Consider the following 15814-nt stretch of genomic DNA (forward strand, 5'->3'; position numbering starts at 1 on the left):
GGGTGGATCACTGGCCGCTTACCCAAGAAAAGCTAAATGCTGCTACAGCGGTTGTACAGGAGCAGCTTGCGGCTGGACACCTAGAGCCTTCCAATTCTCCCTGGAATACACCCATTTTTGTCATAAAGAAAAAATCTGGTAAATGGTGCCTTTTACAGGATTTGTGCACTGTTAATAAGGTCATGGCACCTATGGGAGCCCTCCAACCTGGCATCCCAACCCCTGTGGCCATCCCAAATGGTTATTACAAAATAATTACAGATCTCAAAGACTGTTTCTTCACTATTCCTCTGCACCCAGATGATCGGCTTTATTTTGCTTTCAGTCTCCCCCGTGTTAATTTCCAAGGACCAATGCAAAAATTTCATTGGAAAGTTTTGCCCCAGGGGATGGCCAATAGCCCCACCCTTTGTCAAAAGTTTGTAGCACAGGCAGTGGACCCAATTCGTTTACGCTGGCTGCACATTTATATTCTACATTATATGGATGACATTTTACTGGCGGCTCAAAACAAGTCAGACCTACAAGATTGCTTTACAGCACTTTCTAAAGCCTTTCTTGCCCTTGGTTTACAAATTGCTCCTGATAAGGTCCAGTTACAAGACCCCTTTACCTGTTTGGGTTTAAAATTACAACAGGATTTGGTTTTTGTGCCCCGCATCCAGTTCCGCTTGGATTGCCTCCATACCCTTAATGATTTCCAAAAAAAAAAAAAAAAAAAAAAAAACTTCTAGGAGATATTCAATGGCTCAGGTCCTATTTAAAAATACCTAATAATGTCCTATTACCCCTCAATGACATTCTGCGAGGAGACCCAGATCCCTCTTCCCACCAGGAGCTCACCCCTACTGCGGGAGATGCATTAAACCAAGTAATGCAAGCAATTAGCCAACAGTTTGTCTCACAAATTTCTTACACTCTCCCCCTACTTTTTGTAGTTTTAGCCACACCACATATGCCCACTGGAGTTTTTTGGCAAAAATCCCTCATGCCCAATAAAAAAGGTCAACCTCTTTTCTGGGTCCATCTCCCCATTTCCTCATCTAAAGTAATTACAGTATATTTGTCTCCGGTTGCTTCAATAATCATCAAGGCTCGTTTCCTTTCCTGCCAATATTTTGGAAAATACCCCGATGTTGTAGTAGTGCCATATACCCAAGAACAGACCCAGTTCCTTCTTCAAACTTCTGATGACTGGGGAATAGCCATGTCAGGATTTATGGGAACCATTGACAATCACCTCCCTGATGATCCCGTGTTACAGTTTGCCCAATCCTATTCCTTTATTTTTCCAAAAAATACAAAAGACAATCCCACTCCAAAGGCTTTACAGTATTTACAGATGGGTCATCCAGTGGGATGGCTGCCTTTGTGGCAGACAACCGTTCCCACGTTTTTAAAACATCTTATCAGTTGGCCCAGTTGGTTGAGCTGTATGCCATACTTCAAGTCTTTACACAGTTTTCCAGTCAAGCTGTAAATATTTATACAGATAGTGCATATGTAGCTCAGTCCATTCCATTGCTTGAAACTTCTCCTTTTCTTTTTTTTTCATTTATTAAACTTTTATTTAATGAATATAAATTTCCAAAGTACAGCTTATGGGTTACAATGGCTTCCCCCCTCCCATAACTTCCCTCCCACCCACAACCCTCCCCTTTCCTGTCCCTCTCCCCTTCCATTCACATCAAGATTCATTTTCAATTCTCTTTATATACAGATCAGTTTAGTATACATTAGGTAAAGATTTCAACAGTTTGCCCTCATATAGCAACACAAAGTGAAAAAAATACTGTTGGAGTACTAGTTATAGCATTAAATAAGAGTGTACAGCACATTAAAGACAGAGATCCTACATAATATTTTTTTAAAATTAATTAATTTTCTATGCCATTTCCAATTTAACTTAAAATAACTTCCAACGCTATGCCCTTGTTTATACAAATTCAAAAGCTAATACAAGAAAGACAACAGCCCTTCTATTTGGGACATATTAGGGCACACACAAGCCCACCAGGATCACTCTCAGAAGGTAACGCCCAGGTAGATGCTGCTACAAGGCTTAGCTTCCCCATAATTGTGGGATCAGTGCAGAAAGCTCAAAACTCAGAAGGTAATGCCCAGGTAGATGCTGCTACAGGCTTGCCTTCCCCACAGTTGTGGGAACAGTGCAGGAAGCTCAAAACTCAGAAGGTAATGCCCAGGTAGATGCTGCTACAAGGCTTACCTTCCCCATAATCGTGGGATCAGTGCAGGAAGCTCGAAACTTGCATAGGTTGCATCACTTAAATGCTCAATCTCTGTTTTTTTGTAAAATTTCATGAGAACAGGCTCATGAAATAGTCAAAGAATGACCCTCATGCGTTACAAGCCAACCTGTACCACATTTGGGAGTCAATCCACATGGTCTTCTCCCTAATCAATTGTGGCAAATGGATGTCACACACTTCCCAAAATTTGGCAAGCTAAAGTATCTTCATGTCTCCATAGACACCTACAGTGGCTTTGTCTTTGCCTCCCCCCATACAGGAGAAGCTGCTAAGGATGCTATCTCGCACCTTATCACGGCTCTTTCTGTACTGGGAAAACCTGTTAAAATTAAGACAGATAATGGTCCTGCTTATGTCAGCGCTAAGTTTAAACAATTTTGTGAGGCTCTCCATATCAATCACATTACAGGAATCCCCTACAGTCCACAGGGTCAGGGGATTATTGAAAGAGCCCATCAAATGCTAAAAACCTGGCTCACTCGGCTTGAAGCCACTCCCTTATCCTTTGTCTCTCCCAGAGACCGATTGAATCATGCGCTCTTTGTACTAAATTTCTTAACCTTGGATAATAATAGTCATTCAGCCACAGATTGCCACTGGCATCCTTCCCCTGAAATGGCCCCACCTATGGTGATGTGGTGAGACCCCCTCACTAGTGGATGGCACGGCCCTGATCCTGTGCTTATTTGGGGATGGGGGTCAGCCTTCGATCTGGATCAAAAACAATCAATGCCAAGATGGCTGCCTGAAAGATTAATTAAACAAGTTAATTCATCAAACTCTTCTAATATTAACCCTACACCAGAGCCTACATCCGGCCCTGAGGATATTTTCCCCTTGCGTTTACAGGAATGAAAAGACCCAGCTGGACTCTACTGGGACTCATTACAGGACTCCTTGTTATTGTTGGCATTGTTGCCATTGTTGCTATTTGTGTATCTTATCTTCTCTCTATTCTCTCTTCCCCTGCCACATTTCCTGAGGGCTCACTGATTAACCCCTCTGAAGGGCCCTAATAAAATGGCCCTCTTCCTTGCTCGCCTGATAATGGCAATCTACACCATCCATTGGGCTCCACCAGTCTTTGCAGGGTTGGACGACCCTCAGGCCATTCAAAAACTCCTTCAACAGCATGACCCTTGTATCTGCTCCAGGGGCATAATAAAATCCCTCCCACAAACATCAACCTCCTATGGATCCCCAGTCCTCAATCATAAGCCGCATTTTACACATGACTGCGGAGATAAAACCGCATATCAGGCTGCCACAGACTCCAAATGGCACTGTATTCTCAAAGCTAAACTAGACTCTTCCCACCCTGGGGATCAATGCCCATCAGAATGCAATAGTATTATCCATTACTCCATGCACTCCTCCTGTTATACTCAGTATCAAACCTGTAATGAGGGGAATGAACATTTATTGTTTGCCACTATAACAGGGGATTATGGGGGAACATTCAGAGGAGACATGTCTTCTTCACATCTCAGCTCTCCTCCCTGCCCCCCTAAGGGACAAGTGGCCTCCTAGTGCCCTATAGCCCCTGTGGGAGTGTCTGATGGTGGAGGCCCTCAGGATACCCTTACACAATTAAAAACACAAAAAACACTCAAAACCCTATTTGAGAGCCTTTACCCTTCCCTTCAATACCACCCCCTGGCTAAAGTTCATTCCAGAGGAAATGAAGACTTGGATGTCAATACCATGGATATCCTTACCAACACCCATAAACTGCTTAATCTCTCTGCCCCAGACCTTGCAAAAGGCTGCTGGCTCTGTTTACGCCAGGGACCCCCCTCCCTCTTGCCATTTTTCTGCCACTTAATGATACCCTTGGGTTTAATATCTCCTTTGGTTGCCCCCCTATACAGCCTTTTCCTGTTCTTCCTGTCCCAATGGAAAATATCACTTACTTTTATAAATTTCCTAACAATAATTCCTTCAATATCGATGTAGGCCTTGCTCCTTTCTGCACAAATAGTATAACAGTAGATTACCCTCTTTATGCCCCTAATTCCACCATTTTTGTATGTAGGGATAATTTAGCTTATACCATTTTACCAACAAATTGGACCAGTAATTGTATGCATGCTATGCTTGTTCCCAATGTAAAAATTATTAATGGAAATACCCCTGTCCCTATTCCCTCATTTGATTATATTGCAGGAAGACAAAAGCGAGCTGTTCAATTTATTCCTTTATTGGCCACATTGGGAATTTCCACAGCTATGGTTACAGGATCCACAGGACTGGGAATCGCGGTCCAAAAATATAGAGAATTGTCCCAACAACTTATTAATGATGTACAAACCCTATCCACCACCATTCAGGACCTTCAAGATCAAATTGATTCCCTTGCGGAAGTGGTTTTACAAAATCATAGAGGCTTAGACTTGCTTACCACCGAACAGGGAGGTATTTGCTTGGCTTTACAGGAAAAATGCTGTTGTTATGCTAACAAGTCCGGCATTGTTCGTGATAAAATCAAGACACTTCAAGAAGATCTGGAGCGTCGTCGACGTGCCATGGCTGAAAATCCCTTTTGGACGGGATGGAATGGACTGCTTCCCTATTTGCTACCACTTTTAGGCCCCATTGCTGGTTTGCTTGTTACACTATCTGTAGGTCCTTGTCTTTTCAATAAGCTGATGACCTTTATCAAACAGCAAGTAGATAATTTAGCAGCCAGACCGATTCAAATACATTACCAAAGTCTGGCCATGAAAGATCCACTGGAAAACGTTGTCTCTCTCTCTGGCCTGTGAGGTATGGCTGGTGAAGTCATGGTCGCTCCAACAACTGACTCTCCCCTTCAGTATGCCGCTGCCCCAGTCGGGAGCCCAGGAAGGGTCCCAGGCTTATCAATTAAATGAGCAGTAAGCCAATGATGGGCACCTTCCTGGAACCTCACCCACCTAAGACAGGAGTCCTTGGGGACTGGCAAGGATATCCAATGACAGGTAACAGGTGCTGGAGCTCCGGGTTGATTCCTAAGACAGGCACTGCTCGTTCATCACACTTGGCCTAACCGGTAGCCATTTCTGTTTAATTGATAAGAAAGGGGGAGATGTCGGGGACTGAGCAACATGTGGCCTCTTAGCGGTAAACTACTGAAGTAGAGCTAAGCAGCCCAGGCCAGAAAGTACTGATAATGCCACCCTGTGTCTTAAGAGTTTATGACCATTCCCCCACCTGCACAAGCATTGCTGCTGCAAGATAACCTTGTGACCTCCCTCTGCTTGCTCAGGCATTGCAGCTGCAAGGTAAACTACCCTCCTTCCCCCGCCCAATATCCTGCCTTCACAATATATAAGTGAGTGGTAAAAAAAATAAAAACACAGCTTGAACAGCCATGTTGTCTTGCTGTCATCTTTGTGTCTCCTGTCCCTTTCATTCCCCATTCTAGGTACTTGGCCCTCATTGATGTCCCATGGGATGGGACAGACTTTATGGTTTGAAATGAATTTTAGCATGTAACATTTTGTTTTGTGCTGGCAAACGCTAATCGGTTCCATATGCAGACAAAACCTCTACACATTCATGTTTTCTAGGGATAAAGATAGAGCAACTGCAGGAAACATGATATTTGTGTTTGTATACATGATATTTTATCCATTTGCCCAAGAAAAAGTCTAAGCTATTCTCCAAAAAAGTTTGACTGTGATTTTCTGGGTCCATTGCATACGAACTCCAAAACACTTTGTCCAGATATGACTGGATGAAACCACAAATATCCTCTTGTGTTGTGGCTAGCTCAATCCCAAATCTTTCTTTTTTTTTTTTAAATCTTTTTCTTTTTTTTTCTTTTTTTTTATTATTATTTTTGACAGGCAGAGTGGACAGTAGAGGGAGACAGAGAGAAAGGTCTTCCTTTTTGCCGTTGGTTCACCCTCCAATGGCCACCGTGTTAGGCGCGCTGCGGCCGGCGCACCGCGCTGTTCTGATGGCAGGAGCCAGGTGCTTATCCTGGTCTCCCATGGGGTGCAGGGCCCAAGCACTTGGGCCATCCTCCACTGCACTCCCGGGCCACAGCAGAGAGCTGGCCTGGAAGAGGGGCAACCGGGAAAGGATCGGTGCCCCGACCGGGACTAGAACCCGGTGTGCCGGCGCCGCAAGGTGGAGGATTAGCCTACTGAGCCACGGCGCCGGCCAATCCCAAATCTTTCTACAACCTCTGTGTTCATATTTTCTGGATATTATCAATGGCCTTTATGGTTTTGAATGAATTTTAGCAGGGAACATTTTGGTTTGTGCTGGCAAATGCTAATTGGTACCACAAGATGACAAAACCTCTACAAACTTGTGTTTTCTAAGGAGAAAGGTAGAGCAACTGTGGGAAACAAACATGATATTTATGTTTGTAAACATGACATTTTATCCACTTGCCCAAGAAAAAGACTGCTTTCGCCAAAACCTGTTTCACTGTGATTTTCAGGGGCCGTTGCATACGAGTTCCACAACACTTGTCCGGATATTACTGGATCAAACCAGAAATATCTTCTTCTGTTATGGCTAGCTCAATCCCAGATCTTGCTACAACCTCTGTTTGTTTGTGTTTTCTGGATATTCTCTATGGACTTTACGGTTTTCAATGAGTTTTTGCAGGGATCATTTTGTTTTGTGCTGCAAAAACTTATTGGTTCCACATGGAGACAAAAACTTTACATATTCGTGTTTTCTAGGGAGAAAACTAGAGCAACTTCAGCAAAAAAAATTATATTTATGTTGGTAAACATCATATTTATTCACTAGCCCAGGAAAAAGACTTCGCTTTTCTCCAAAACCTGTTTGAATGTGATTTTGTGAGACCATTGCATACAAATTCCACAACACTGTGTCCGCATATGACTGGATCATACTAGAAATATCCAGTTGTGTTGTGGCTAACTCAAATCCAGATCTTGCTACAGCCTCTGGGTTTGTTTGTGTTTTCTGGATATTCACTATGGACTTTACGGTTTTGAATAAATTTTAGCAGGGAACATTTTGTTTTGTGCTGGCAAATGCTAATTCATTCCACAATAAGACAAAACCTCTACACATTTGTGTTTTCCAGGGAGAAAGCAAGAGCAAATGCAGCAAACAAACATGATATTTGTGGTTGCATACATGACATTTTATCCACTTGCCCAGGAAAAAGACTCTGCTTTTCTCCAAAACCTGTTTGACTGTAATTTTCTAGGTCCATTGCATACGAATTCCACAATATTTTGTCCAGAAATGACTGGATCATACCAGAAATATCCGGGTGTGTTGTGGCTAACTCAAACGCAGATCTTGCTACAGACTCTGTGTTTGTTTTTGTTTTCTGGATTTTCTCATTGGACTTTATGGTTTTCAATGAATATTAGCATGGAAAATATTGTTTCGTGCTGGAAAACGCTAATTAGTACCACAGGGAGAAGAACCTCTACAGATTCGTGTTTTCTAGGGAGAAAGCTAGAGCAATTGTGGCAAACAAACATGATATTTATATTTCAAACAAGACATTTTATCCACTTGCCCAAGAAAAAGACTGTTTTCTCCAAATCCAGTTTGACTGTAATTTTCTGGGTCCATTGCATATGAATTCCACAATATTTTGTCCAGATATGACTGGATGAAACCAGAAATATCCAGTTGTGTTGTGGCTAACTCAATCCCAGATCTTGCTGCAGACTCTGTGTTTGTGTTTTCTGATATTATCAATGGAATTTACGGTTTGGAATGAATTTCAGTAGGGGATATTTCGCTTTGTGCTGGAAAATGATAATTGGCTCCATATGCAGACAAAACATCTACACATTTGTGTTTTCCAGGGAGAAAGCTAGAGCAATTGTGGCAAACAAAAATGATATTTATATTTGTATAAATGACATTTTATCCAATGCCCAAGAAAACGAGTTCATTTTTCTCCAAAGCAAGTTTGACTGTGATTTTCTGGGTCCATTGCATATGAATTGCACAACATTTTGTCTGGATATGACTGGATGAAACCAGAAACGTGTGGTTGTGTTGTGGCTAACTCAATCCAAGATCTTTTACAGCCTCTGCGTTTGTGTTTTCTGGATATTATCAATGGATTTATGGTTTGGAATGAATTTTAGCGGGGGACATTTTGTTTAATGATGGCAAATGATAATTGGTTCCACAAGAAGAAAAAACCCCTACTCATTCGTGTTTTCTAGGGAGAAAGCTAGAGCAATAGTGGCAAACAAACCTGATATTTATATTTCTAACATGACATTTTATACACTTGCCACAGAAAAAGACTGCTTTTCTCCAAAACCAGATTGACTGTGATTTTCTGGGTCCATTGCATGTGAATTCCACAACCGTTGGTCCGGATATGAATGGATCATCCAAGAAATATCCTCTTGTGTTATGGCTAACTCAATCCCAGATCTTGCTACAGACTCTGTGTTTGTGTTTTCTGGATATTATCAATGGAGATTATATTTTGCAATGAATTTCAGTAGGGGGCATTTTTTTGTGCTGGCAAATGATAATTGGTTGCACAAGAAGACAAAACCACTACTCATTCGTGTTTTCTAGGGAGAAAGCTAGAGCAATTGTGGCAAACAACAATGATATTTATATTGTAAACATGACATTTTATCCAAAGCCCAAGAAAACGAGTTTGTTTTTCTCTAAAACCAGGTTGACTGTGATTTTGTGAGTCCATTGCATAGGAGTTCCAAAACACTTTGTCGGGATATGACTGGATGAAACCAGAAATATCCTCTTGTGCTATGGCTAACTCAATTTCAGATCTTGCTACAGCCTCTGCTGTTGTGATTTCTCGATATTATCAATGGACTTTATGGTTTCTTTATGAATTTAAGTAAGGAATATTTTCTTTTGTGCTGGGAAACACTAATTTTTTCCACAAGAAGACACAAACTCTACACATTCGTGTACTCTAAGGATAAAGCTAGAGCAATTGCAGGAAACAAACATGATATTTCTGTTTGAATAAATGACATTTTATGCACTTGCCTAAGAGAAAGAATTTGCTTTTCTGCAAAACCAGTTTGACTATGATTTTCTGGGTCCATTGTATACGAATACCACAACATTTTGTTCAGATATGACTGCATGAAACCAGAAATATCCAGTTGTGTTATGGCTAACTCAATCCCAGATCTTTCTACAGCCTCTGTGTTTGTTTTTTCTGTATATTATCAATGGATTTCTGGTTTTGAATGAATTTTAGCAGGGAACATTTTGTTGTATGCTGGCAAATGCTAATCGGTTGCACAAGAAGACAAAACCTCTATACACTCGTGTTTTCTAGGGAGAAAGCTAGAGCCATTATCACAAACAAACATGATATTTATTTTTCTAAACATGCATTTTATACAGTTATCCCAGAAAAAGACTTTACTTTCCTCCAAAACCAGTATGACTGTGATTTTCTTGGTCCATTGCATACGAGTTCCACAACATTTTGTGCGGATATGACTGGATGAAACCAAAATATCCTCTTGTTATGGCTAACTCAATCCCAGATCTTGATACAGACTCTGTGTTTGTGTTTTCTGGATATTATCAATGGATTTATGGTTTGGCATGAATTTTAGCGGGGGACATTTTGTTTAATGCTGGCAAATGATAATTGGTTCCACAAGAAGAAAAAACCTCTACTCATTCGTGTTTTCTAGGGAGAAAGCTAGAGCAACTGTGGCAAACAAACCTGATATTTATATTTCTAACATGACGTTTTATCCACTTGCTAAAGAGAAAGCATTTGTTTTTCTCCAAAACCACTTTGACAGTGATTTTCTGGGTCCATTGCATATGAGTTCCAGAACACTTTGTCTGGATATGACTGGATCAAACCAGAAATGTCCTCTTGTGTTATGGCTAACTCAATCCCAGATCTTGCTACAGACTCTGTGTTTGTGTTTTCGGGATATTATCAATGGACTTTACGTTTTGGAATGAATTTCAGTAGGGCACATTTTGTTTTGTGCTGGCAAATGGTAATTGGTTCCATATGCAGACAATACCTCTATACATTTGTGTTTTCTTGGGAGAACACTTGAGCAATTGTGGCAAACAAACATGATATTTATATTGTTAACATGACCTTTTATCCAATGCCCAAGAAAACTAGTTTATTTTTCTCCAAAACCAGTTTGACTGTGATTTTGTGAGTCCATTGCTTAGGAGTTTCACAACACATTGTCCGTATATGACTGGATGAAACCAGAAATATCCTCTTGTGTTATGGCTGACTCAATCCCAGATCTTGCTAAAGCCTCTGCTGTTTTGTTTTCTGGATATTATCAGTGGAATTTATGGTTTTCAATGAATTTCAGAGGGAAACATTTACTTTTGTGCTGGAAACACTAATTGTTTCCACATGGAGACACAAACTGTACACATTCATGTTTTCTAGGGAGAAGTTAGAGCAATTGTGGAAAATGAACATGATATTTATATTTGTAAACATGACATTTTATACACTTGACCAAGAAAATGATGTTGCTTTTCTCCAAAACCAGTTTGACTGTGATTTTCTGAGTCCATTGCACACGAGTTCCACAACACTTAGTACGGTTATGACTGGATGAAACCAGAAATACCCTCCTGTGTTATGGCTAACTCAATCCCATATCTTGCTACAGACTGTGTTTGTGTTTTCTGGATATTATCAGTGGACTTTATGTTTTGGAATGAATTTCAGTAGGGGACATTTTGTTTTGTTCTGGCAAATGCTAATTGTTTCCATATGCAGACAAAACCTCTACAGATTCGTGTTTTCTAGGGAGAAAGCTAGAGCAACTGTGGAAAACAAACCTGATAATTATTTGTAAACATGATATTTTATGCACTTGAACAAGAAAAAGACTGCTTTTCTCCAAAACCAGTTTGACTGATTTTCTGAGTCCATTGCATACAAGTTCTACAACACTTTGTCGGGATATGACTGCATAAGCCAGAAATATCCTCTTGTGTTATGGCTAACTCAATCCCAGATATTGCTACAGCCTCTGCTGTTTTGTTTTCTGGATATTATCAATGGACTTTGTGGTTTTGAATGAATTTAAGTAGGGAACATTTTCTTTTGTGCTGGGAAACACCAGTTGTTTCCACATGGAGACACAAACTCTACACATTTGTGTTTTCTAGGGAGAAAGCTAGAGCAATTACAGCAAACAGACATAATATTTGTGTTTGTATAGATGACATTTTGAAGTAGTACCTTGACAGTAGGGACTCCATTTTGGAGAACCTGAGACTCCATTCTGGGAAGGTGCTGCCCCCCACTATGAGACTCTGGTCTGAAACTATGATCTAAAAGAGTTAAACAATAGCAGTCTACTACATCACACTTGGCAGAGCATAGAAACCCCCAGCATGATCGCTCAAGCTTGGAAGTGGATAGGCTACACCTGGGTTAATGATAAAAATGTAATTTGTCTATGTCCTACATATGATTAAAACTAGTACCGGGATTAATGTCAGGATTATAATTGGAATTGTTAAGATTGTAACTGGTATTGTCAAGAGTATAATTAATACTAGTTTCGCATAGGTTTTAGGTCAGCTTGACCCCAGTAACCATGTATTCCCCCCGATCGTAGCAACTGTGTATTCCACTCATGATTTTATGGTTTTTGCCTTTATAAACCTTGTTGCTCTGGGCTTCAGGGTTGAGAGTTCTTCAGGGCATGAGCCCACTCTCCACTGCCGGCAATAAAGGACCATCAAATTTTACCAATGTGTGGAGCTCCTTTGTTTGCACTCGCTCAGGTACAACATTTTGGAAGCCCCAGCGAGATATGGAGGCCACCTTCTGGAAGACCTCGCTCCGATCCTTCCAGGTTGGTGCTCTGGCCATAGGGGAGGCACCCCCTGATGATGTTCCAGGGCCCCATGTCCCAATTCATTGACCTGGGAGGGTGGGTTCTACCTCTTCACTGACCCATTGGCCTTAGGTCCTCTGGTAAGTTGACTCCTGTTTTCTGGTGGTGCCTTCTGGGTATTGGAGGTCTGTCGAGATGCCAATACAGCCTCCATTCTGTTTGTGACGGCATTAGGCTGGGAGACTCTGGTCTGGTTAAAGAAAGGCCTTTCCTGGATGTACTGGTTTCTGTTTCTGTTTTGTGGCCACTTTCTGATGCACCGTCTGCATCCATAATCCTGGGAGGTAAACTCTTTTTCCTGTCCTGCCTGTTTGTCTCCTTTATTCCCTTGTCTCTGGAGTCTCTGTTCCTTCCCTGAGTATCAGCTCTGCTCAGTCTAAGGGACACCTTTTCAGTGTATGTTCAAAATTTTCTCTTTTAAATCTAAAAAGATCGCTGCCTTAAAAATTGCCTTGTAACTTGCCGATGTTTTGTGGCTTGGTTTTTACAGATCTGGATGAAAAATAACAATGGGTGATCAACCCTGATGTGGATTTTCAATCTATGGTTTATGTCATTGGTTTCTAGCTGGAGTTTTATAAAAAGAGTAAAATTCCATGTAAATGTAATTTTGACCTTAATTCAGATAAACATATGATACAATATCAATATGTTAAGTCACTGAGGTGTAACTGCTAAACATAAATTAGGTAAAGGTACATGAGATAAATGTGTCTAACAAAAATGTTTTCATTAGAGCCCATATATAAAAAAAGCAATTCAAGACTGCTTAAAAGTAACTAAGGTTAAAATTTGATTTGTTATCATATTTTTAAAATGTTGTCTTAATTCACAGATTTTTAAAGGATTATTTTGATATAAATCTAGAATTCAGCAGATAAAAAGGCCACAAGTGTAAAACTGTTCTTGGTAAGAAAAATAAACAGATTTTGGTTGTAAAAAGAGGTTTTTAAAAAAACAAGTTTAAGTTGTAAAACGTGTAAAAAAAGTCACAAAAGGTAATAAAATTTTTCTGGGAACATTTGGGGGTGGAGCCAAGATGGCGGATAGTGAGGACATGCGCCGATAGTCTGGAAAATAAAGTTTCATAAAAGTGGATTTACTGTAGCCTCAGGAAAAGATTCAAGAAAAAAAAAACTGCAGAGGAAACGCTTCCGGATCTAGTGGATGTGACACAGAGGACCTACAAGGAGCCCACCGCATGGAAACCCAACCACAGGAGATGAGCTGCAGAATCTCCCCAGTGCGGGAACCAACGGTTGGTAAGACAAAAGCCTCAGAAACAGGAGACATTAGTGGGGAAAGGCAGAGGCCCCTCCCTCCACTTGAGCAAAACAAAGAGCAGGCACCATTTTACATATGTAAAGCGGCAATGAGTACACAAACACAGTAACTTTGGGTCTATAGTGAAACTTGAGAACACATTGAGGGCTGCATAAACTCTGTGTGTGGTCCCAGGGTAGTTCAAACGAATACTCACAGAGGCCAGATTTCAACTACCCTCAATTCCACTCAGCCATTCGGAATTACTTCCCAACTGAGTCAAAAAAAAAAAAAGATAGAGAGAGATCCAGCAAGGAGCAAGGTGAGTCACTTTTTGCACAGCCTTAAAACTGAAGAATCAAGCAGAGCTCTCTGGCCACACCCATCACAGCCTCTAAGGATCCATCAAAGTAGACAGCCCACTTAGAGGCATAGTATAACGAGAAAAAAACACCACCACCACCACAACAACAACAAAAACAACATAAATTATCTCCAACATGCCAAACAACAAACGTAGAAGCTGAGGTAACAAGAGCAAGGAATACACTATGATGCCTCCAAATGAACAATACACGCCAATCCAAGATTATGAAGATGAAGAGATAGAGGAAATGCAAGAAGCGGATCTCAAAAAACTGGTAAGAACATTAAGAAGGTCTCAAAAACAAATTCTTGAACTACAGAAATCCGTAATGGACAAGATAGAAAATCTCTCTCGTGAAAATGAAATATTAAGGAGGAATCAAAATGAAATGAAACAACTAGTAGAACAGGAAACTGTGATAGTGACAAGAAACCATAATGAAATGAAGAACTCAATAGATCAAATGACAAATGCATTAGAGAGCCTCAAAAACAGAATGGGTGAAGCAGAAGAGAGAATATCGGAATTAGAAGACAGAGAACAGGAAAGGAAACAGTCAAATCAAAGAAAAGAAGAAGAAATCAGAAATCTAAAAAATACTGTCAGGGATCTACAAGATACTATTAAAAAACCCAACATTCAGGTTCTAGGAGTTCCTGAAGGCATGGAGAGGGAGAAAGGATTAGAAGGCCTTTTTAGTGAGATACTAGCAGAAAATTTCCCAGATTTGGAGAAGGACAGAGACATCCTAGTACAGGAAGCTAGTAGAACCCCTAATAAACATGACCAAAAGAGATCCTCACCACGACACGTCGTAATCAAACTCACCACAGTGAAACATAAAGAAAAGATCCTAAAATGTGCAAGAGAGAAACGCCAGATTACTCTCAGAGGATCTCCAATTAGACTTACAGCTGACTTCTCTTCAGAAACCCTACAAGCTAGGAGAGAATGGCGAGACATAGCCCAGGTACTAAGAGAGAAAAACTGCCAGCCCAGAATATTATATCCTGCAAAGCTCTCATTTATGAATGAAGGTAAAATAAAGACCTTTCAGAGCAAACAGAAATTGAAAGAATTTGTCGCCACTCGTCCAGCCCTGTAAAAGATGCTTAAAGAAACACAGAAACATGGTCACCAATATGAAAGAAGGTAAAGGAAAGAAACCTCACAGCAAAAGATCACAGGAATCTCAAACCATATATTAGAAAATACCTTTGGCAAATGGCAGGGCAAATTTACTCCTTCTCAAAAGTCACATTGAATGTTAATGGTTTGAACTGTCCAGTTAAAAGACACCGATTGGCTGATTGGGTTAAGGAACAAAACCCATCTTTTTGCTGCTTACAAGAAACTCATCTTTCCAACAATGATCCATACAGGCTGAAAGTGAAAGGCTGGAAAAAGATAAACCATGCCAACAGAAATGAAAAAAGAGCGGGTGTAGCCATCTTAATATCGGACAACATAAACTTTACCACAAAAACTGTTAGGAGAGACAAAGAGGGGCACTATTTAATGATTAAGGGATCCATCCAACAGGAAGATATAACGATTATCAACGTATATGCACCTAATTACAGGGCACCAGCTTATTTAAAAGACTTGTTAAGGGACTTAAAGGGAGACTTAGACACCAATACAGTAGTTCTGGGGGACTTCAATACTCCACTCTCAGAGATAGACAGATCAACAGGACAGAAGATCAACAAGGAGACAGTAGATTTAAATGACACTATAGCCCAAATGGATCTAACAGATATCTACAGAACATTTCATCCTACATCTAAGGACTTTACATTCTTCTCAGCAGTACATGGAACCTTCTCTAGGATTGACCACATACTAGGCCATAAAGCAAGTCTCAGCAAATTCAAAAGAATTAGAATCATACCATGCAGCTTCTCAGACCACAAAGGAATGAAATTGGAAATTAGCAACTCGGGAATCCCTAGAGCACGTGCAAACACATGGAGATTGAACAACATGCTCCTGAATGAACAATGGGTCATAGAAGAAATCAAAAGACAAATCAAAAATTTTCTGGAAGTAAATGAGGA

At 40.6% G+C, this 15814-nt stretch overlaps 1 pseudogene; it reads left to right on the forward strand.

The window, feature by feature from the left end:
* The first annotated feature begins 3025 nt into the window (after window positions 1-3025).
* On the forward strand, window positions 3026-5035 carry LOC133771098 (syncytin-1-like; annotated as a pseudogene).
* Window positions 5036-15814: the final 10779 nt, after the last annotated feature.

The sequence above is a fragment of the Lepus europaeus genome, chromosome 12, assembly GCF_033115175.1.
Source record: "Lepus europaeus isolate LE1 chromosome 12, mLepTim1.pri, whole genome shotgun sequence".
Taxonomy (NCBI): domain Eukaryota; kingdom Metazoa; phylum Chordata; class Mammalia; order Lagomorpha; family Leporidae; genus Lepus; species Lepus europaeus.